Source organism: Phyllostomus discolor, chromosome 8, assembly GCF_004126475.2.
Source record: "Phyllostomus discolor isolate MPI-MPIP mPhyDis1 chromosome 8, mPhyDis1.pri.v3, whole genome shotgun sequence".
In the NCBI taxonomy this organism is placed as follows: Eukaryota; Metazoa; Chordata; class Mammalia; order Chiroptera; family Phyllostomidae; genus Phyllostomus; species Phyllostomus discolor.
The window spans coordinates 10,858,530-10,880,294 of NC_040910.2; the positions used below are offsets into that span (position 1 = coordinate 10,858,530).

General features: G+C 44.0%; 1 long non-coding RNA gene across 1 annotated transcript; it reads left to right on the forward strand.

Annotated features, from left to right (window-relative positions):
* The first annotated feature begins 3,903 nt into the window (after positions 1–3,903).
* On the forward strand, positions 3,904–21,559 carry LOC118501916. The gene is made up of 3 exons (XR_004904569.1): positions 3,904–4,158; positions 16,961–16,965; positions 21,550–21,559. It is a non-coding gene; the product is annotated as an uncharacterized LOC118501916 (long non-coding RNA).
* The last annotated feature ends 206 nt before the right edge of the window (positions 21,560–21,765 follow it).

Sequence of the window (21,765 nt, forward strand, 5' to 3'; positions counted from 1 at the left end):
AAGAAAACGGATCTCCCTTCTACAACAAAACACTGAAGAGAGCTTGCCAGCAAGTTCTTCTGAATATTCCACTTTGAGCCGCGAGACCAAGGAACAGCAGTGTACAAGGCTTCGCTCTCCAGCACGTGACACCGAGAAGGAACGATCGGCATTACATAAGAAACACCCCAAACGAAGTCCTCAGGGACACACGAGAATGTTAAGAGCAGTCCTCCCTGGGCCACGGGGAGTTTGTGTTGATGTGGATATATTTATATTTCCCACAGCGAGCATTCATTATTCATACATGCACAAATTAATTTTTAAAGGGTTTTTTTTTCCCTTTAAAATGGCATTTTAAATCTTGGAATAATAGAAATTGTGCCAATGTCTGCAAAGTCTTATTACCATTAACTAAATAAAATGGGAGAAAAGATAAAAAAAAAACAAACAGGAGTTTGAAACATGAAAAATAGGTAACCACAGGCCACATTAAAAAAAAATGCAGTCAAAAGTTCCGATACAGAGCAAAACATTTCGCTCCTTCCCTTGGCCCTGTGTGGGAAAAACCGGGTTGGATCTGAAGTTCCCCGGGGAAGCCCCTGAAAAGTGACACCAACATCCTCAAATTACTATTCTGATCCTGAGTCCCGAGCAGACCGGCAGCGAGCTGCGAGAAAACCTTAGCGAACAGGCCGTGAATGCAAATGGCCAGCTGGAAAGGAACTGAAATGTGCAATCTTCCTACCGAGCTCATAAGGAGCAGCACAGCCCAGGCCGGTTGCCGCGACTGAACTGCCGCTTGGAGGAAAGGCCGTTAGCCGCCAGCTCTCTGAGTGGGAATGGGGACTGTACTTGGTTGCTTCTGGGTTTTGCCAAGAGCTGGATTCAAGTTGGTGAGCGCTTTGGGGCACGCTCCCAAGGGCACAACCCCAGTCCCGAGTCTGTCCCGTGTAATCATTCACACCCTCTGGACTTTATCTTTTCTGCAGAAACTTGTCATAAACTCTTGATAAGATTTGGAGGTGGGGAGACAAGGGGGAGGGGATTTCAAGGGAATTTCAGGGGAAGAAGGGAAGGGTTTGCAGGTACACGTATAAAGGACACACGGACAAAAACTAGGGGCAGGTGGAGATGGGAGGGAGGTGGGGAGGGCTGGGTGGGCGGGCAGGGATGGGAGTAAAAGATAGAAAATTGTACTTGAACAACAATTGAAATAAAATTTTAAATAAATAAAATAAAGAGATTTGGAGGTGGAATGAGGAAGGCAAAAGACATCTACTGTGCTCTTGAAGAGACCCCACGATCAAGGGTATAGCTCTATCCATCAGTGCTCTCCTCCTGGATAACTGAGGGCGAGCAGTAAGAGGAGGGTTTGGAGAGCCAGGCGGTGACACCGGGAAACTGAATCCATGACTTAAGGAAAGCAAAGCAAAATAGCACATTGAATGCTAATTTGAATACATGGTATAATTGATGGTGCATTTTCTTCACTTTCTGAAGCCTAAAAAAGCTGCCAAGAGTTACATCACCCTTGCTTGGCCTTTCAAATCAAAATCGTTGCTTCTCTTTAAAATCACGTATTCCCCACACAGATGTGGGTTCTCCCGACAATCATTCACTAAAGACCAACCTAAGTTACTCACTTTTCCGTTCAGCCATTCAGTCCTATTATTGGTCCACCTTTCGATGAGGTTTGGGGTTTTTGTTTGTTTGTTTGTTTATAGGAAACAAAAACCACTGAAATATTTTGCCATCTCTGACCAGTCCAAACACACACAGAGAAGAAGGGGAAGACCAGTCACCTTATAAAGCAGGCATTTTCCTTCAGGAGAGACTAACCCCACCTCTCACTGCCTTCTACTGAAGGAGGCATCACAGCTTGGGAGGGACGTAAAACTGTAGGGACCTGTCTTGCAACAACAGGGTCACAGAGGTGACAGCTGTCCCACATCCCCACTGTCCTGCTGGTGGGGTCCTGATTTCCAGGCCAGCGAGGGTTCTTCTCTGTGTCCAGTTGGCTATGTTTACAATTTTGTACCCCAAACCTTGAGTACCTGCCACAGTGTCACTTTAGGTGCCTGTCCCTCGCCACCACCTCTGGTCACCTTATTTCTTCAAGCTCAAGGCCCACATCCGCTCCACTTGTTCACGCCAGTCCGGGAGCACGGGAAGGAGGAGGTGTGAAAAGAGCGGTGCACGCAGGGTGCGGGGAGGCCCCTGCCCACACACCCTGACCCAGAGGGTCATCTGCATCCCTCCTCTCTGGCCGTTACTGAGTTCCAGATCCTTTGAAGACAAAATGGTGATTCCGTGAGGAACATCTCTCTCTGAGCTGCTCCCACAAATTAATCAAACCCAAGGAGGGGGGCATGGAAGCCTCTAATCTACAGCCAGGGGTCAGAAGTACAGGTAATAACCTGAACTTGTGATGGGCATCTGATTTGGAGGGAGTGGTTGGAACCTCCAAGCTGTATGTAGCCTGTTGGTCATTTACTACAGATAAGAGCCTGGACCGGTGGCTGGCTTCCGCAGAGTGTGCGTGGGGAGCAGAGGGCCCTGGCCCCGCAGGATCTGAGGCTGTCTCCGGGTAGACAGGGTTGGAATTGCGTGTGGTTCTCATATACCCTGCTGGCATCCTGAGGATGGTCGGTTGCTGTTGAGGGAAATGCCCCTCCTCCCTGAAAACAGGCCCAGGAACCCAGCCCACCCCCTTTCCTCTCTTGGCATCCTCAAGGGGCACTGGTCACTTGGTGCTCCTCTAGAGGAACACTTCGTAAAGTGAATCCCCGCCAGCAAGCCTGTTGTTAGCTTTTCCTGAAAGGCCCGTGCCCACTCCAGCCCCGATCCTCACCTGGCCACCTTCTCCTCTCCTCTCGCTGCGGGTCTCAGTTTGCGTATCACTTCTACAGAGCAGCGCCCCGCTCCGGCCCCGCGCCCCACCCCCCTGTCACGCCCCGAGTGATCCGGTCTCCCTGGCGTAGGCTCTCCCAGCACAAGACACATTTTAGTCACAGCGCTTGTTTCATCTATAATGAAATAACCTTTTCCACAGTTATCGATGTCCGCCTCCACCACAGACTCAATGGTAAGATCTGTGACATCAGTGTTGCTGGTATTATGTTGGTGAATTGCTAATTATTTAATGTTAGATTCACAGTCATTTCCGGGCTCACCGTTTCTGTGATAGGCTTTTTTGAGGCTAAGATATTCAAAGCTACAAGTTTAGATTTAAATCATATGTATAGTCTCTATTTCTCTATCTCTACACTTTAGAAGTATACCTAAAATAGTTCATGTATAGGTTTGAGATGAGGATGAGGTGAAAATAAAAATGTGGGGAATTGTAGGGGAATGGCATTTTTTCTTCAAAGGACATGTCAATCACTGACAAGGACAAGATCCTCCACCCACAGATGTCATCCTTGCACCTCTAGAAATAACGAAGTAGTATCCATTTTAATTCAAACGTCACTCTTATTGCTGGGAGCGCTCAAGAAGAGTTCATTAGTGACACCAAGGGTGACAAGCTTACGCATCCATCAGTACTTCTGCTAATAAATGAACTGATGGTATGAATCAGATTCACTGAAATCTCTGTTCCCCTTGAACTACACTGTAAAAAAAAATCTAAGTCAAGACGATGTGCTCCGTAGCGTTTCAGATGTAATAAAGCCTAAAGCTCTCCCGGCAAAATGAGAATTAGGTGCAGTGAGCTATGTTATTTAACCCAGAATGCTTTGGGGGCTAATAGCCCATGGCATACTGCGCATCAACGTGGCCCAAGAGAAAAGACACGGTTGAAATCCGAGGGCTGAGTCCGTTGCCACTTGCGACTGCCCCCGTCCCTGAGAGAGCCAGTGGAAGCACGTCCACCCACAGATGTCATAGATGTCCTCCCCGGGAAGCCACTTCGGTCCTCCCCTCCACTGGACACCCACCGCTTACTATTCTTGATTCCCTCATTTGTTGAGAACTTCGAGTGCACTCGATAAACTGCTCAGGACTGCCTTAGGCTCTGTGGAAAACTGCAGTATAAAATGAAATCGAGGGGGTTCAGCACACGCCTCCCCAAGACGGGCTACTTTGGATCATCTTGAGCTCAAGCAATCAAGACCCCATGAGCTCAGAAGCAAATGTTACCTCTCCCCTAAAGAATTTAAATGAGGGGCCTTGCCAGTAAGAGTCATTGCCAGAAATAACTTTTTAGAGGCCTCTCTGTTATGACAGGGAAAACACCTAATTAGGGAACATCTGCCCCTCTCATTGTCTTGCAAATGGCGTTCCTCCGCTCTGAACCCCCAGGGCATCCCATCTCAGGATGCCACATACACCTCACTGCAACTTTCCGTGCCCTGCACTGCCCACCCATGTGGGGTCTCTCACTCTCTCGTGAGTATAGGGGTTCCAAACATGTGCATGTAATTAAATTTGGCTGTTTTCTCTTGTTAGTCCATCCCATGCAGATTCCACTATTAAGCCGGCTGAAAGAGCAGACAAGGGTAAAGGAACATCTCTTCCTCCCTGACAAAGTGGAGCCGGAACTTTAAAATAATTAGCAAGGTGACATTTCATAACTTTCGCATACATCTATAAACAAGACTAATGGACAACTATTTTAAAAAGTGGAGAATCTTTTGATAGAGATCACATGGTGGGTTGAAAGTGAATTTCAAAATAAAAGAAAGGTCACTGCGAGATCGGTCTGAGAAATATTCTTAGCAGAGCATAAAAGAGGCTAGGATTTTACGTGCGCTCCTACCTACCGCGTGCTCGCCGGGGTGGGTCGAGGAGAGTTGAAGGGAACGAGCCGGCTGATGTTGAAAGCGCAGAGAGGGAATGTTGATGAGGTGGGGCCACACTGAGAAAGTTTCTACATACTGACATGAGAAAATCTGAACAACTTGGTAAGGGTGAAGGGAGGAGTACATTCTTAATGACAGTGACAATAAGAATGGTGCGACAAGGAAAGTGTCGATGGAGGGACAGATGTGCAAAGCCCAGGGTACCACAGGTCTCAAATGACGGGGGCCTGGATGAGCCTGCGGAGAATGAGAATACCCAGCACAGTGACGAGAGTGACACTGAGAAGTTGGAGTCTGGAATACAGCGACCGACGCGAGTGTGAGCAGGGAAAGGTGACCGGCCTTTACGAGAGTTGCAGTGGGGATGATGGTATCTCGGTCAACACACCTGGAAAAGTGGAAGGGGACGTGTTTGGGGACTACTCAAGTGTGGGGTACAGGGTTTTGCAGTAAAGAACAGAGATTTAAAGGGGAAAATGCCAAAATTTTAGACTCAAGAAGCCCTTTGGGTCCCGGAGTTCAAGTGCACAGGAGAACTCAGGAATCCTTTCTGAAATATTCCTAGCAGACGTGCAAATATTTTCTGCATTTAGAGACATTACCAAGAAGCCCTTTTGACATTGAATTAAAATGTACTCTCTCCTGTAAGTTGTACCTAAAATTTCCATTTCCACCTCTGGAGCAACACCAGACAAAACTATTCCATGTGATCATTTTTCAAACATATGTCAGTCATTAGCTCCCCCCTTAATTCCAGCTTTTCAAGAATAACCATCCCGCAGTTCCTTCAGGTACAGCTCTCTAACACAACTTGTAAAATAAACTTATTTATTGACAGAGATTTATAAGGCGTCACCACTCTCTCCCAGCTATGAGAACTGATTGCTACTTTAGTCTTATGGCTGGATTTTATAATACTCTCCTACAAAAAAAGGACAGGCAACTTGCTTTTCCCTGAGAGTAAAAAATATAAAAACTACACTCAAAACTAAAATATCTTATGTCTAATGAAAACTCAACACCAGCGAGTCTAAAGAATTTATGGTTGGGCTTCTAACTTCAACAGAAGAGTAAATTAAAAAGAATAAAATTCAATGTCCTTAAAGATTGTGATTTTTCTACTTGTATTCATGCTATGAATTTGGCAGGTCATAAAGATTTTAGAAAAATTATTGTTATTATTGTCTGAAAGTTTTAACAATGTATTTGCTTCTAAACCTTGAGGTGCATATACATGAAAATGAAAAGTCAATTTAACTCTCTATTATCTCCAAATGGAGACTGAACTTGAGGAAGCCCCCACACAACTAACAGATGTTGGCCTACCCAGATGACTTCTGTCTGCTCTGGCGTTATGCCTCAGAAAATAAATTATTATTATTTATAATCATAATAGTGTGTATTTACATAATAAGTTTCTCAGAGGAGTTGAAACCAAGTTTGCCTCCTCAACAGCACCTCTCGTTTACAAAAGTCAGAAAACCGGAGCTTTGTTGTTCCAAGAGGGAGAATGTGTTAGAAAAACAGGCCCATCAAAGCAAAGTCCCCGCAGGCTGCGAACCAAAGTGTCGCAGGTTCGATTCCCAGCCAGGGTACATGCCTGGGTTGCAGGCCATGACCCCCAGCAACTGCACATTGATGTTTCTCTCTCTCTCTCTCTTTCTCCCTCCCTTCCCTCTCTAAAAATAAATAAATAAAATCTTTAAAAAAAAAAACAAAGAAAGCAAAGTCCGGATTCCCTGTGCCAGCGGAAGAAGATCCTTGTGAATCTCATGAATCAACACACATGGTGTTTAATCTTTACAAAATAAAATCTCAGAAACTTAAACACAAGTGCCCAATGCTGTAAGCACCTACTATGTGACCAGTGTTAGACAATATGGAAAAAGGGGCCCAGCCTCAGGACCGAGCAGACAAGACACCAAAATAAGAAATAGCCTAGACTCTTCCAAGAGAGAATAGGACTTGTTTAGAGGAAGCAGCAACATCGCTAAATTACGGGATAGGAAATAAAAAGAGCTCTTGTTTATATCCTCTATTCTGCAACCAGCCTGAATGTAGTTATTTATCCTGCTTGTAAAATGCAATGAAACTGCACACAACCATCTACCCCAGAAGGATAGGTAAGGATTAATCACCTGTAGGTCTCTGGGGCTTCACAAATAGTGTTGTGCTATTCAAATTGCAGAACTTTCATTTTGCTACTATATCACATTCATGGCCTTTACACACCAGAGGCCACCTTGAATTACTACATCAACATGCATCCAATATCCCTCCTCTATATCTCCTAAGGGTTAAGCTGAAGACCAAGATAAAAATGATTCAATGATTCTACATTAAATTACACCAGGTTGAGATGCACAAGGACTCAATTTACTTTCGTAATACAAAATTAACCTTGTTGGTAGAAAATTACAGTATTATTTTATAATTATAGATATACCCTCTGTATTTATGAGACATTACAAAACACTCAACCTTCCTGATGTAGGTTAGCTAATTATTGAGTTTCTAGCAAGAGCAATTTCATTAAACCTGTATTTCCACATAAGTGTGACTAACACTTCTTCATCCTACCAGTCTTTATTACCATTGTTCATGACACATTAATGAAATTTCATACTCAAGTATGAATTTAGAGTTTAAAAATTTAGGTAAGTGTACCCCAGTGACTGTTGTTTATGGTATCAGGCTCTCAGTGTAGAAAGTGCCATAAATGATTTTATATTTACTTACTCATATATTTGTTTCATCTCTTTCTACTAGACTATAAGCCAGTTTGGGGCAAGGAAATTTATTTTTGTAATTCATGACTGTAACCATAGCTCCTAAAAAGGCACTTTGCACATGGGAAGCAAATTATAAATATTTATAACATGCTTGAATAATATTTGGATTGGAATGCAAGATATGACTTTCTCGGTATATTGTATTACTAGTGAGGGGAATGTTGTCAGTTTATAGTGGTCATGTTTTGACACTGGTTATATTCTGACTTATATGGGTTTTAAACAATTGAAAATGTAAAACCCAAATTTCCAACTAATAAAGCTGTAATTTACATGTCTTCCCCTTTGGTGATAATTTCTAAAGAGCCCAGCATTTTGCAGGCATACGACATTATGTAATATTCATTGAGAAATCGAGTCTTCCCAAAATAGATAGAATCAAGGCGTGGACTTGTTTTTAATTACAGCAGATTTGGAAAGATATAGGAATCATTCTTTCTCATACTTTAATTATAAATATGTATTTTAAGAAGAAACAGCTCAGTGCACAAATGTGCACAAAAATGCTTTAGTAAATAAAGATGGAACCTTGAAAGTCATCTTGTGAGTATAAGACTAAGAAAACAGTCAACACACATTTTTGATATATGCATTCTCTCTGACCATTACACTATCCTTCCTTAGGTTTTCTCAACCTGCAACTTTCTCTGTCTCTTTCTTCTCTGGAAAACATGCAAAAAACCATTTGCTTCCCACCTCCTTCCTCTGAGTGGAACTCATAGTAAATCTGAATTTTTTAAGTTTGATATCTAATATATACATCAAAGAAGTCCTTTATATAAAGTGGGAAAAAGCAAGACCACCATATTAAGACATAACCAGGGAACTGGGTAAGATGTTGGGAGACAATCCCCATCCTAACCTATGTATGTCCTGTAGCACGGGTGCACACTTCGATGTTAATTCAGGTGAGCTGCAATGCTAGCTATTTCCGTTAATTTCCACGAAGAATAGAAAACTAACAGAAGCTGGTAGAAAGGCAGGTGAAAGAAAGAAGCTTGACCTTGAAGAACTTAAAGTAAATTTGTAGGGGAAAAAAACATAGATCCAAGGGGTAAGAATAATTATAAATTAACACAGCAGTAAGTGCAAGCCGTACACTACTCATTGAATATGTAAACCCTTTGCGGGGGAACAAAGTCACTAATGGTTAATGATGGAGGTGGTCCCACAGGCTAGCGATTCTCACAGCAGAGTTAGCAGATTACAACAGATCAGGATCAGCCTCATTTCCCAGCCACCTGTGCCAAGTGGAGAAGCGGGGTTGCCGGCCACAAACTCCACGCGGAAACAGTGAATGAGTAAAGCCAGGGAAACGCCAGCTATCAGGCTGCAAGAGCTTTCCCATAAATGCATCGGCTTTGATCCTGAAGCACCTAAGAATTCAATCTCCCTCTGAAGACCAAAGGCGAGAGTTGGGGAACACATGGATGGCATTAATATTAAACACGTGTGGTGGGATCATCTGGCAGGATGGCTTCAGATAAGGAGGAGATTTTCCCAGAGGCAGCCGGGGAGCTTATCTTTTATATGTGAGAAAAGAGGACGCTAGGAATTGTGGGAGATCACCAACATAATGTATAGCATCAAAGAGGAGGGGATGAGTAATATCGGGGCTTGAGGTGGCATTTCAACAGGAAAATGTGTATATTCTATTCCAGGACAGACAAAGCCAGACTCCCTAGCCTTTTGTTTTTTACATAGGACTGAGAATAAACACAGTTGCTTATGATTGCTAGGACCTATTTCAAAATTCATAAGAAAGAAGAAAATAGTAATAAAATCGTTTATATAGTTAGCTAGCTGCTCTTGCCATTTAAACAGCCTGTAAGTCAAATTATCAACTTTTTATTCTTAAATTGTAAAACGTAAGCTCCTAGAAAGCAAAGACTGGAAATATTTATAAAGCTACCATAAAATTATAAAGAGGAGAAAATTTGAAAGAATATCCTTACATTTCCCTGATATGATAATGAAATTTTTAGTGCAAAAAAGATAAAGTTGGAATGTATGATAAATGAAAACATAAAATGAACAGAAAACTCTATACGTAAAAATGGCATCGCGTTCTTGGTTTCTTCTCTATTTTATATAAAAATCTACTGTGTTTCTAAGTAGACATAAGTGAAATAGCGTTAAACATTAATCGTTAAATATAAATTTCAACTGTAGGATGAGTTCAGCAATGAGTGCCCTTGACTTCCCATTATCTTTTCCTGCCACTAAATAAAAATGCATTCTTTTTTATTACTATTCAATTCACGTCGAACATCAGAGTGGGTCTGCGTTGCTTTGTGATCACAGGATTTAATCAAACTGTAAGAAAACAAGCAACAGATTTGTTTTTCCTTCTGGAAGTTAAATCACATGTGGAGAGAAAGAGTTGCATTTTTTTTTCTTTCTACCCTCCACAGTTCAGTTGTAACTTAATTTATTGATTCTACTTCATGGTGTTTCATCCTTGATGAAGCACCTCTCTCGGGGGCTTCGCGCCTGGAAAACCAAAACAAAATCAAGAACTAAAATTAGGAACCACCACTAAAGATAAAAATAAGAAAATTCAAAAGTGAACAAGCATTGTCGAGAGGCATAAAGCAGACACGATTGAGCTTGTGCACTTGTTTTTTTCCAGAGAACTTAAAGTAAAAGGGCCCTTCCTCTCCACTGTAACAGCTGTGTTTCTCAGTGGCGGTGTTTGCTGGCTGCTGGTCCAATATGGTGGACAGAGAAAACTCCCAGTCATATCTGTCTCTGATAATGCCATCCGGGAGTGGGTGTAGGCTAAGGCAGTGCTCCCCAAACCTTCAATCGCAGCTGCTTCCCAGCTACCTGGGGTCTTGTGAAACAGACCGCTGGGCCTGCCCACCTCAGAGTTCTCTATTCATAGATCTTTCAGAAGAGGAAGGGGGAAGTTCTCAGATTTTGTTTTCCAGTAAATTCCTAGAGACCACCCTCGATTAACACTGGACCAAGGCAACTGGGACAAAGGAGACTAAAGAACCAAACCATGTAAAGATTTAGGCTTCTCAGAATCCAACTGAATTGAAGAATTCTAACCCAGGAATTTAATTGCTGACGAACATGCTATGCAGAGGGTGTAAATATTTTCAGATCCTTCTAGAAACTACCTAATAAATGCTTCCCACATGGCGTGTCTAAGATTAATCCCATGCACCTAAGAACCAACATCATCACCGCAAAGAACTCAGGGTCCAGAAGCAGGAACAAGGCTGAATAACGCACCTGTCTATATCACCACCCGCACACTCCTCTCCTCGTGGTGGACTTCTTCAACACACACACACGTGTGCGTGTCCACCGAGGGGCACCCTCGGCCCGGCCCAGGAGGAATAACTGCAGGGCAGACACAAGGACACAAATGAAGGTCCACACACCGTATGTCTAAAGAGTTACAAGTTACAAATCCACCCACAAAAACCCCATTAAATAAAATATATTCTATCCATCTACCTTGACCAATACGCTGTCCTAACAACTGGTTCTAATTTAGACTATGTAGACGCAGGCTTTCATGCCTAAATACTGAAGCCTTGAGAAGAAGTAGTCCCCAGCCTACAAGAGACTCTCCTTCTCTCTCCAGCCTCAGCTCTGGGTAGTTGTCTATACCCCACAAAAACAACTGCCAACCCCCGGGTCCCCCCATGTGGACACTGTGGCGTGGTCCATCTCAGCAGGACAGTCCCTGGAAGATGCCTGCACAGGTCCTGAGTAACAAACAGCTCAGGGACCAAAGTCTACTCTAGAAGGGGGAATGTGGGCTCTAGGTGGGGAGTGTCCTTGATCCCTGCAGATTCTCACGCAATCAGAAGGATGTGGAAAGAGAACAGTCAGAGTGCGCCCTCGAAAGAACAGACTCCCAGGAAATACGATGCTCCTCTTCAGAGACCTAGGATGCTCACTGATGACACAGTTTTTCATCAAAACCTCGGAGTTCAGTCATTGTGAATTCACAAGTAACTGACCTAACAAAGCATAACGTGGCTTTCCTCCTAAAGACATTTGTGCTTGTACAAACTAGTAAATACTGCTGAGAAACAACAGAGATGCCTAAGGGAAGCCTGGGAAAGCCGAGACTGTCAGCCCTGAGGGCCAAAGGCTTTGGCAAGGTAGAAGGAGTCTTTGGATTGTTCATGGATTTGTGTTAGATAGATGCGTGTGACCCTTGAGATGGTACTTTCAAAGAATGATTAAGAGCTCAATTCATATTCTGTAACTCAAAACCCTTTTTGCTTCTGAAACTAATTAAATCAGAAGTTAACTTACTGAAACTAAAACAACAGGGCTGTCCACCAGGTGCCAAGTCCCACCACACTCCCCGATCAGTACCTTTCCTAGGTGTGTATCCACAGTAATTGGAGTAGTTACAGGGTAGCGGGGCAGCTAATGGCCAAAGTGCCCACCCTTGTAGGCCTGGGTGCATGTATGTGCGTGGGGGAGTGGGTGGGGGTCATAGAGCTGGAACTTTGAAAGCAGTGAAGGTGACAACAGAAAGGATTTTGGAAATTCCATTTTATCCTGGTGGGTGGACCCAAAGCTCTGTATGATTTCAAGTGGGTGTCGGCCTTCCCGCATTCTTCAGGGGGCACCTGAGGACTGAGCCCTGGAGGAAAAGCAGCAGCCACGCACCACCCGAATAATCAGTGCAGCGACCCCGGCCGGTGGTACAGACCACGCTATAGAACGGAGGTCGCTTCTTCTAAGACAAGCACCAGCTTTACCAAATGCACTTGAAGAATTTATATAGTAAGCCTGAACGATAACAACATGTTAAATTGGTAAAACTTTGGGTTCAAAAAGCTCTATTTTATAAGCCAGTAGATACGGCACGCTGCTCCCACTCCCTGCTGACATTTTTGTCAACACAGTCTGCTAATTACTCAGGATAACATTTTTTGTAATTGGCAAAGCCATGACCCCTGCATGAACTTTCTTGGTGAATGCTGAAAATTGCTAAATACGCTTGATGTCACTTATTTCTGTCAATGACCTTATCAGAGCCTCCTCGGCTGAACCGTGTTTGTGGGGGGGACGTGTATACGAAAACGCAGTCTTGACTTTCGCAGAAGAGAAGTTACATAACTTCACACTTCATCACTTTAGCAACCAAACTGTTATCTGTGACGAGTGTTTCTGGGAAGCCCTGTTTCCCCACTGACTGGCGCCATGAGAGCCGATTAGACAACGGGTTTTCCTCTGTGTGCCGCTGTCGAGACTGGCCCACTCTGCCCGGTCGCTACAGGCAAAAATCACCCGTGCAGCCTGTGACGGGGTTCTCCGGGTTCACAGCTTCAGACCACCGCGCATCTGGATGGGTCGCTTCAGCCGAGTGTCTAGTGTCACATCCATCCCGTGTGAACACGACACACCTGTCCCTGGCACACGGACGGTTGCTGAAGCCGAGGCCTAGGTTTCCTCCCGGAGCTCAGCGGCAGCAGCACCTCGCTTCCTGGTGTTGAACCCGGGAGTCCCTGACACAGGCCAGGGTTTCCACCCTCTTATTTTCAGATGCAACCAATGCCCTTTGCTTAAATGTGCCAGCAGAAAATAAAACAGCTTTATTTTGACACGAAGGGGGGAATTACAGGGACACAAGCTGACAAGCAGATACTTGATGATTCCCAGGTGCCGTTAGAGACCCAGGACAGGGATCTGTCACCACTCTCCTCGTTCACGCACTGAAACCCACTTTGCTGTCATCGGTACAGAAGATTAATCACCCGGCTCTCTGGGAGCACCAACGCTGTGCAAGGCTCTACATAACAGAATTACTAAGTCACAAAGAGGAGTGTGTCACTGTGGTCACGCGAGTCCAGAGCAGCTTACACCCCATTTAGGTGGCCAGGATGGATATGCACGACAATACACTGAACTGGGCAGTAAATGGGTGTCAATCAGGTGCCAAGTGGGAATAAAGCAAACGACGGGAGGCAAGTGCCCATGACCGTGGGAAGCAAGGACGAAGTCTGCCCTTTGATTTAAGCCTGTGCTGCTACCCACGGAGTCAATCACTGGTGGCTACTCTGCCCCTCACCTCAAAACCACTGATTTCAATGAGCCGCTGCTCCAGCGTGGGCCTCGGGATCCATTGCCGGCAATGGCCACACCACGTACATCGCATTCTCCGCTCTTCATCCCCGGCGCTCTGCTAAGCCTGCGATACGAACGCTCATTCCGAAGGTACCCATTCATGCTTACACTCATCTTTTCTGTTACCGGATGTGCCAGCCAAAATAGTTACACTGGGAAGGAAGCACAGAGAGCAATACTTAAACACAGCCAGGGTGCTTGGGGTTGGAGGTCGAATAATTTTCAGAACAAACCCAGAGGTGTATCTTCACAATGACGGTTCACAGGTGACTGTTTAAGATGCCGTGGCCCGGAAAGCCCCAGCAGGCTGGTATGGCTGCAGCACAGAGACGAGCACAGGGCCCCCTGAGGGTGGGCCTGTGGCCGTGTCACAAAAGGCAGAAAGCAGGAAGCCGGGAGGTCTCTATGTTCTATGCCTTAGCGCCCACCCTGACCCCCGCCGATCTGCTCCTACACCAAATCCAATCACAGTTTTGATGTCAGGAGTCCTGTGCCTAAACACTGGTGTTGTGGTCCATCTGTGGGAAATAGACATTCACCGGAAGTCAGCCGGCTGGGGAAATGGCTAAATGGCAGAAATAGTGCAAAGGTTAGTCAAGGTTCGTCACCAGAAGCAACAAATCACCCCTTCTGCCGTCTTTTCATTTTTATACCTTCCATGGTGTTGCTCTGAGAGTCCAGTTGTATAGCGTTCCAAAAAATTATTTCCTACATCTAAAAGCAATCATTCACAAGAGTCTACATGGACATATTTTTTTCAGTTTAATTATTAACTACTTTGTGAAAGATGAATTGTACCAAGACATTTCCTCTTAATATCTGCAACATCGAGATTTCATTTTGACCAACAGAAACAACTTTCAGAAAGAACGCCAGTGTCATTAAAACAATTGCTTCTGATTAACTCCATTATTAAGAAAAGTACTCTAAAATAGTGTCTGGTTCAACTTGTGAAAGATCGTTTGACAGTCAAAACGGCGATGAGATGAAACCTCCGGCCTGTTGGAATGGCCGTCGTCAAAGAGGTGCCAGCAGGAATGCGAGGAAAGGGAACACCCGTGTGCTGAGGGGGGAATGCCGGCTGGCGCAGCCCCTGGGGAAAACGGCAGGAGGAGGCTCCCCAACATATTAACACTAGAACTCCCATGTGACTCAGCAACCCCACTCCTGATACATAATCCAAGGAATGAAGTCACCGCCTCAAAGATACATCTGCACGCCCAGGCTCATCGCAGCACCATTTACAACAGTCATGCCACGGAGACGGCCCAAGTGTCCATCAACAGATGAATAAAGAAAACATGTGGTATGTACCCTATACACAGTGGAACGTTATTCAGCCATAAAAGGGAGGAAATCCCGCCATTTCGAACAACAGGGACAGATCTGGAGGCCATTATCGTAAGTGAAATAAGTCAGACGGAGAAAGACGAACACTGGATGACCTCACTTTTATGTGAAACTGGAAAAAACAAACTCATAGAAAGAGAACGAATTGGTGGTTGACAGAGCTTGGGAGTAGGAATGGGAAAAAGACACAAACTTCCAGTTATAAAATAAATAACTAGACTAACTCTAGTGGTGACTAGAGTTAACGGTAATACTGTATCAGGTCCTTGCAAGCCGGTGAGTGAACACCTCTTAAAGGTTCTCATCACAAGGAAAAAAACTAACTCTATGAAGTGATGAGTGTTAGTTAACTAAATGTCTGATGATCATTTCTCAATGTGAACATATATTAAACCATTATGTTGTACAACTAAAATTAATATGATGTTATATGTCAATTATATCTCAATAAAACTGGAAAAAACTTAAAAAGGTAATCTAGGTCTTAACCAAAACTTATACACATATATGTATCTATGCTTGTGTGTATATATATAAATATGTGTATATACAATGCCTGTCCAGAAAAAGTGCAGCCATTGTTAATATAACAATATCATGGTTTACACAACATCAGTGTAGCCTGGCAGCCCAGGAGAGTGGACTGGAATGCACATGCGTGAACAATCATGGCTTCACTGGACTAGTCAGTGAGGGTGGTAGACACCACTGAGTGAGCACGTGTACTGTGTGGCCATCGCATTCAAAATGACTGAGCAGGTAGAGCAACGAATCTGCATCAAGTTTTGCATTAAGCTTGAACACTCCTACAAGGACACTATTTGGATGATTCAGAAGCCACAGCTACGGGCGACTGGTGATTGGCAGCTTCATCAGACGAGTCTGTTCACGCATCACGTCTCATGCAGAGAGACTTTTGGCCAAACAGCAAATCACCCAGGTGACTCAGCACCCACTACAGCCCAGATTTGGTGCCCTGAGACTTCTGCCTTTTCCCAAAACTAAATTCACTTTTGAAAGGGAAGAGATTTCAGATCATCGATGAGATTCAGAAAAATACAGGACACCAAAAGACAGGGTGACCGATGGCAACTGGGAGAACTGTGTGAGGTCCCAAGGTGCCTACTTTGAAAGGGACTGAGGTGTCATTGTCCTCTGTACAATGTTCCTAGTATTTTGTATCAGCTTCAATAAATGTATTTTTTCATATGGCACAGCTGGCTACCTTCTGGACAGACTAGGTACGTCTGAGACACCATAAATTGTTTTCAGAACAAAATAAGAGCATGAGTATAAATACATATACAAGAACACCAAATAGGGGGAAAAAAATGTTTCTAGCCACGGTCCCCTGCTGTTTCTCCATCCACTGAACAAAAATTACATCAGCCTGAAGATTGCTCCTCTACTGGTGCCCAAACATCCTGAACGAAAAACAAAGGAAGGGTGCCTCTATTTGCATAGTGTCACCTCGCCTGGGAAAACCCCTCCCTTGCCTCCCGGTCCCCTGCTTGGCCGGTGGAGGCCTGTGGTTCCCGCAGCTGCTCTCTGTTTGCTCTCAGCATTGTTTGATCGCCGGAGGGCACTGCACTCAGCGGGTAGCTGTTGCCTTTTTGGCCCAGGCCTGACAGTCAACAGTAGGTGGTTTCTCACCAGCTTGGCTCTTGCTTTAGAACAATGAGTGACAAGATGTTAGTTCACACACCAAGGCTTATGTAACTTACAAAACAAAAAGATCCGGCTGGGGGTCTGTTCTGCAAATCAGCAAGATTTCCAAAAACAAGAATAAAAGTCTTTTTTTCCCCCAAGATAAAGATGGCTTGGCCAAACTAATAAAGGGCAACTCAGTCAAGAGAATGAGTTCCTGTGGACAATGTCATTTTTAAGCGAATGCTATTCAAAACAGCCAAACTGGGATCCCTGAAGAAAATGTTTTTCTTTGGGGGGACAGGCACAAGTGGTGGAGGGGTTGAAAGCAGAAAATATCATTTATAAAGGTGTTTACCTACTGAAACAATGATCATGTTAATAGAAGAAATGTACCCCCCAAAAAAATGCCCCAGAGTTTCAAGAAATCAAAAACCGCACAGCAAAATTTTTCATAATGCCGATAAAACTTTTGTAAATGCTTTCCTTTTGCTTCACACACACAAAAAAATGGTTGTTAGAAAGTCAAACATCCCTTAAAATGGGTGTGTTTGAGGTCTTCCTGAGATAATTATACAATAATTGTCACAACTCAGCGTGTGGATTCCTCAGTGAATTGTAAGCCCTGGCTGCCCAGCAGTTTGCAAACAAAATTCCCACGACCTTCCAATGTTTAGTTATCACGGGTTTGTTTGTTTGTTTTCCTGAATATAAAGAACAAAACAAATGAACAAACAGAGTCGTACATCCTTCCAGAATCTGGAATGCAAATTTCAATATATTTCCAACAATAATGTCTGAAGGAGGTCGTTTTCCCCCAAATTTAAGGGGGCAATTAGGCGTTACCAGGCAGGTTAGGGTCCAGTCCCCCTCCCATCCGTCGTGGTCATGGCCCTTTTTAGATTGCTCTCATTGCAATGACAGCCCCATAGGATTCCTTTCACCTCTACCTCCCAGAAGTTCCAATTTTTCACATATCCCTGAAAATATAGTAAAAACAATCTAACGTCTATAACAATTCTACAATCTAATTTTTAAAATATGACTAGAATAGAGGTCAGAAAACCAACTGGAAATAGTTTCATTAAGCTGAACTAAAGTAAGTATCCCACAGATGACAAGGTTCTATTTTTTTAAGTCTGGAACGTTATTAGAAGGGTTATTAGCAGTAAATGAGGCGCAGAGGTATAGTTGTATAGCGACCAGTTATTGTACTCCTGGCAAATGGGTTTATGTTTGCTCAACCACTAACCACTATGACCTCTCCAACTTGACCTTTCTGAGCCTCTGGCCAACAAGAGCTGCTCCATTCCCCCCACACACTAGGTGGTTGTGAAGTTCAGACCATACGATGTATGTACAGGGGTTTGATACATTGTAACATACCCAGAAAAAAGTTAGGTGTTATTGTGCCAACGTACTATGTCAGGATTTTGTTAAAGTCAGGTGACAGCTTCCATCTTGTCTTCTATACCGACTTTTATTCTTTCTAAAAGAAGATGATAGAAGAAAAATAAGGGGTCTGACTATAAAGTTTCCGTGCATCAAAGCAGCAGAGCTAACTACTCATTTCTGTAACCCTCACTCCCCTCCCGTGGCCCAGCTTCGTCACACAACCCTGTGCTTTAAATGTGGGAAGGACTTCCATCAACTCTGAGTCCCAAACCATAATGTGTAGACAAGAGGACTACGGCAGAGATAGGAAACGAGGTGACCAAGGTGGTGCCCAAAATGACCAATTTGCAAGCATGACAAGTCAGCTGGCAGTGGAGACTGGGGATTCAGCCAAAGCCTTCAGCCCTTTTGACTACCTCTGTGGCTGATGGCAATCTCAAAATAGACTAATTAGCCCTGGTCAGTGTGGCTCAGTTAGTTGGTGCATCATCCCACAACCAAGAGGTTGAGGGTTCAATTCCCAGTCAGGGCACATACCTAGGTTGTGGGTTCGATCCCTGCTCTGGACGCGTGCAATCCCCGGTCCAGGTGTGTACAGGAGGCAACCAATGGATGCTTCTCTCTCCCTCCCTTTTTTTTTCTTCCTTCTCTCTAAAAGCAATGAAAAAAAAATATATGTCCTCCGGTGAGGATGAAAAAAATTAAAATTAAAAAAGAAAAAGAAAGATTGATTAGTCCTGGGGTCCTTACTGGCTAATGGGCATATCTGCCAGAGCACAAGTGCTATAAATAGCATTTCTCTGTGAGTTAAAAATAACAATCAAATGTGATCAACTGCATCATTTGTGGCTGAAAAGTGTGCGTGCTGACTAGACGAACACAGTCGGACACAGCGCATCTGTGGTCTATAGCATCACAGGGACTGCACTGCGCGAAGCCCATTGTTTGCGAGACGCCGGCCTCCTGCTGGACTCAGCGTGAGAACAACAGGGCAGGACACCAATTAGTGGAGACATTTGCACCGACTTGACAGGACCACTGTGCAGGGAGGTTTATTGGACCCCAAGCCACGGTGGAAACGTGTCCTTTGGCAGCAAATAAACTGGACATAAGAACTTTATCCTTCACAGATGCAGCTTTGATTTATGTCCAAGGAAATCTGTAACCTTCAGGAAATCGGATCAGTGGCCAACCCCACGTGATCTTGACAAAGCCACTCGAAATTGCATTGTTCTCCTGTGCCATACTTCCTGTGTGATCTAAATTCTTTTTTTTTTTTTTTTTTTTGGTCTTCGGCAGACGGGCAGGGAAGCACAGGTCATGGAGCACAGGACCTGAGCACAGGTCACAGGTTTAGCATCAAGCAGAAGCTGCCAGGACCTCAAGGCCCACTTCCTGGCCATAAAAAACAGCCACAATTATTTGCCTCTCTGCCACCTCATGCTATTCTACTTTTCGAGTTCACAAGTTTCCATTTAGCTGTAATTTTTAAGTATCATATTTCCTAGGGTCTTATATCATGAATTGTTTTCTAGAGATGAGGAGCCACACGTTGGCTGTATTTTTGGTAGCACAGGTTTTGCTTTTAATCCCGATTTCCAGATCTAATTCCCACTTGGTCTATTTCTGTTCAGACTGATTGGCTAGAAAATACGAAGAAAAGATCACAAACTAAATCCTATTGTAATGGCCTCAGAAATTTTAAACAGCTCTAAGAGGTTTGGCCTCCGACCCAAACATTAGTGCGATCACTCAATTTTAATGAGGTCACACAAGCAGCGGGGCGCCTGGCTGGCGACCAAGGTCTCGGCCTGAGTCGGGAGGGCCGTCTGGTTCTTACAAAGAATGGTAAGATGTAGTGACAGGTGATAATGTAATGCACGAAGCGGCTGCCCTCGGCCACTTTATCTTTGCACCTCCCTGGGACCCCAGAGGCCAGATATAAATGTTGCCGAGGATCTGAGGAAGAACCATACCTTTGCAGAGGAAGTTTTAAGGGATTTAAATAAACCCCTCACATGTCATAATGAGTTCGTCGGGTCTGAGGAGAACAGAAAGAAAACAAACCTCCGGAAGGGGTAGGCAGAAAGATGAAGGCGAGCAAAGAGCCGAGTTAATATAGTTATCTTTTCATCTTCATTTTCACCAGTGAACTCCAACGCCTTAAAGACACATCTGAGATGATCTATATCTCTTTACAATTCCCTCCCACTAAATATCTCTGAAAAAAAATTATTCTTGGACTGCTTTTCTTTAAGTGCCAGCAATGTACTTAGGTCTGAACCATTTACTAATTATATAGGGAAGCTCATTAGAGGCTAAGATCAAAAAGGAAAGAAAAATATCGGAGCCTGACATCACAGAAGTGACTCCCTTGACAAATAATTGCTCTCATTTTTCCCTCCACCAGCTCACGTGGAACCCTCCTCGCACTGCCAGGATCAGCGCAGAGGCGCCACGGGACCAGCAGCGGCCATGCCACCAGACACGGGAAGGAGAGAAGCACCTACGAGCAGCTTTGACTCTTACTTTTGAAATTAAACACTGAGATTAACACACGTATACGGCAAGGCAAAAGCACAAGGGCGAAGTCATTCTGTATTCATATTATGCTACTTTAGAATCTGCAAAACTCTGTGATTTGAGTGATACATTTAAAGGGTGATGAAAAACCAAAAAAAGGTTTAAAATCACAGAAATCAGCTTAAGAACCTGGGACTTGGACCACCTGACCTATAAACAACATTAAGCTACCTTATTACAGAGGTTGTGAATGTTCTCTAGTAAAATTTGGGAAAGTACTTCATCAAAAAAAAATGAATGAAGAAAATATCACTCAAGAAAAGTGGAAAACCCAACGGCCTTTCCTAATTCCCAGTGAGAGAAACAGCATATGAATACGCAACCCAGGGTAGAAACGACTGTTTTCTGAGAGCAGCCCGGCTCCCTGAGTGGCCCCTGTGTTAGGTGAGTCCTCCTGACCTACTGTTAAGAATGCGTGTACACGAGGTAGTCATTATTTCACCAGCCTTAAGGGTCTATTGCTACGCAATCCACAACCTAAAATATTGCCAAAAGTCTTTGAAAGGCACTTTTCTGTGTCACTGTGAGCATGCAGGCAGGAAATCGGGGTGCTCTACACTAGGGCACACACCCGTTGGTACTTCCTGTGATGATGGACATGTTCTAGACCAGGGGCGGCCCACCCGCAGCCCGGCGGCCACATGCAGCCCGGGATGGCTACGAATGCAGCCCAACACAAAATCGCAAATTCACTTAAAACATGATGAGTGTTGCAATGGTACATAAAATAATTGTATGTACAATGACGTTTTATTCCTTAGCTATGCACATTTTCTATATTAGTGATACAAACTTGGGACTTGCTTGGCAATTTTAAAAGATTATGGAAAGGGCTGCTGCATAATTAGGGTTATTGTGTGAGGAACTTTTTTTTTGCTTATCTGTGGTAGCAGTTATCACGAAAATTATGCACAGACGTTTTTTTTTTTTTTTTGCCCATCAGTTCTTGTTACTGTTCGTGTATTGAATGAGTGGCCCAAGACAACTGTTCTTCTTCCAGTGAGGCCCAGAGACACCAAAAGGTTGACCGCCCCTATTAGCCATTAGCCACAGGTAGCCACTGAGTACATGGAATATGGCTACTATCACCAAAGAACTGATTTTTA